The 3300-nt window shown below is 34.8% G+C and overlaps 1 pseudogene; it reads right to left on the reverse strand.

The window, feature by feature from the left end:
- Positions 1-401: 401 nt before the first annotated feature.
- LOC110918367 lies at positions 402-2946 on the reverse strand (annotated as a pseudogene).
- Between the last annotated feature and the right edge of the window lie 354 nt (positions 2947-3300).

The raw sequence follows: 3300 nt of genomic DNA on the forward strand, positions 1-3300 counted from the left end.
CTTGAACTTGTACCTCTTAATAACACAGCCCATAATAGTTGCCTACTGGCTGTACCAAAACTGGCAATTTGGTATAGCATCCCATTGAAATACACATGTGTCTTTCCACTCACTGTCATGACAAAAACTAAATATAGTTTATTTGCTTTATGCACCAACCAAGGGCAGGTGCAAGGAAAACCTCATCATCGATCAATTATGCACCTTTAAGCAATTGGTAACTGTCAATAACAGAGAGGCCTCAATTCATCTTTCCTACAAGGTCCATCCGCAACAACCGTAACCGGTGTTGCAACCACAACAGCCGGAGCCTTGTTTCTTTACAAAAACGTGGGTGCAAAATAGTAATTTGGACCTTGTTTCTTTACAAAAACATGCGTGCACAAAGCAAATACCTGAGAAAGATAAATAATATTTTTTTTCATGTAGAAAATACGATGATGGAGCTTGAGAAGTTTGAGCACAAATATTTACATAAATAAAGCATGATTGAATACAATCAAAGGGCAACGATTGAAGGGAACGATTGAGCTGAGAAACTGATAACATTCTGAGAGGAATACCCCTGCTATTCATTGAACATGAAAGCCAAAATACCGGGATAAATCTTTTGGAGGTAAAACAAAATTGAAATCCCATCTTCAGTTTTCTTAAGAAGCTCGTTGATGCTATAAAGTACAGTCTCCGAATAATACGGAGTAAAAACACTGGAACATTGAAAATCTTAATCACCCAATGAGTGTTTATTACCAGTTAAATAATAAATATCCAAAAAAAAATTATTTTACCTGAAAGATAACATTTCCCGAACAGGTTTGGGTCTACGCATGTTCATGAAAAGTGAATTTGTGAAGAACTCCAACCTACGTCTAGCGTCTAGGTTTCTAGGGACGTTTACTGCTGAATCTTTGATAGTGAAGAGTGAGTGTAGCCTCCGAATTTGTAACCTCTTCATAAAATATAAATAACTTTAAAAGAATACATAGAAAAAAGGTCAATTAGCACAAGTTTGACTTGTACAAAAGTTAATACCAATTCAGGGTCTCTTGGCCACTTAATCTTTGAACAAACGGCCTTCCTTCCATGCTTTTATCAACATATTCCATGTGGCATAATTTTCTCTATCAAATGATACAGAAATCCAGTCAGGCATATGTTTAGATAGTAATTGCAAACTAAACAACATATAAGAAATTAAAACTTATTGTTGGTACACACCTCATATTCACACTAAAAAAATCAAGCTGGATAACATCATAAAGATCTAGCGCAACATTAATCGCACCAGTCTCCAGTTCAGGTGTCCCAACTTCTTTCTGCACATGTAGCATGCAAAACCACATTATTACAGGTAAAAAGGGTACATCAAGGTAGCTGAAAGAATATCAACCAAGAAAAAACAGATTAACAAATGAACACCGACCAAAATTCATGTTAGTGCAGTAACTTTCTGAGTAACAAGAGACAGTTGCTCCTTTCACTATACTTCCTCGAATTTCATCATATATTCTATTAACCCTGCAGAAAATATAATGATATAGTAATTTCAATCATTTTAAACACAACAAGTATTTATAAAACTCCAGAAAACTAAAAGCAAAAAATGTGTTTGCGTGTCATTACTCATTTCGACCCAATTTACTTGCCAATTAATTCATCTCTAGCTTAAATAACTAACAAAATATACAGTCGAAACACTTACCACTCTTTGCCATCATTGTCAAAAATTGAGGTCAAAATCAGCTTGATGGTGTAAAACACTCTTCAACTGCATATTTCATGTAATCGTCTCTCGAAATCCTTTCCCACAATTGTATTTGTGAGTCACTCTCTGCCGCCAAATGTTGCATCAACGAATATCTAAATATAGAACGACTTCTTTAATGAAGAAATTCACATAATAAATAAGAAGAACCAAAATGTGGACCAAGAATTTGAATAACCTTGCTGGCTAGAAGAAAAAGAGGCCATTGAACCATGGGAACAAAGCCAGTGTTTTGTTGGCATTTGAAGCAAATTCTATTTCCCTGTAGAACTTCGATTCAACGAACAGGCACAAAAATTCAACCGTCATATCTGTCATGATTAAAATTTATAAACCCTAGAATACATCGTTAGCATAAACAATCTACAATCCTCAATAACCAAAACAATTCAACCGCCATATATGTCATGATTATATAAACCCTAGAATACACATCTTTAGCATAAACAATCTATAATTCTGAACAATCACAACAATTCAACCGTCACATCTGTCACAATTATAAAGCCTAGACCACATATCTTATCATGAACAATCTATAACCACAAACAAATACAAAATTAAACTGTCACGTCACCAAAAACAATCTACAATAACTAAATTTACCACCTCAGATCCAAACAAACCCTAGAACACACGCAAAACAAAAACCGAATCGATCAAAAACCAAACCTGCATAACTATTAGTGACATCGACATTTCCTTTGAACGAGCTACCGAGAAGCACACCAACGATTGCCGATTGTTTGTTGAATTTTGTTACCGGAGAGAAACTGGGGATTTGAATGAATCGATTGCTGTCTCTTTCACGCGGAATTGAAAATCCAAATCGGCATAATGACAGGAAGAAGCGTTGTTTATGAATAAGAAGAGGTGGATTGAGGCGACTAATTAAAGGCAGATGATTGAGTCGCAACATTCAATTGAAGGGCAGGTGAGGGAATGTGAAAGATCAAACTTCAATACAGACTTCTCGGTTGAATACGAAAGAACTGAATTCGTTTGTGGCTGTAGAGATTCAATCATAAAGCTAGATTGAAAGAGAACGATTCAGGTGAAGTGTGAAGAAACTGATGATATAAAGGTAGATTGAAAGAGAACGATTCAGGTGAAGAGGAGGATAAAATGGGAACAAAAATGTAAAAATATAGGTTTTATTTAAGACTATTAGTCTGCCATCTTAAAAAATAGATGTTAAATTACTTTTGTGTCCATTAGAGATGTATTATATAGTTATATATAGATTATTATATTATTTTTATTTTACTTTAACCAAATTACTTTTCTACCCTTCAATAGTTTTTTAACGATAAACGGATAAACGAATATATAATGGTATGTAGTTCGGATAAACGGATATGTAGTTTCTAGTTATCGGTCTAGTATCATCTAATCCCGTATTCGTCCAATACCTGCAACATTTTTTAAAACTAATCCCATACCCGTCGAGCATATACCCGTCACATATGTTTTGGGTTTCAGGTTCACTTGTCGGTCTCGGGTTTCTTTTCTCATCCATATATTTCTAGCTTTTA

The sequence above is a fragment of the Helianthus annuus genome, chromosome 16 (genome assembly GCF_002127325.2).
Source record: "Helianthus annuus cultivar XRQ/B chromosome 16, HanXRQr2.0-SUNRISE, whole genome shotgun sequence".
Classification (NCBI taxonomy): domain Eukaryota; kingdom Viridiplantae; phylum Streptophyta; class Magnoliopsida; order Asterales; family Asteraceae; genus Helianthus; species Helianthus annuus.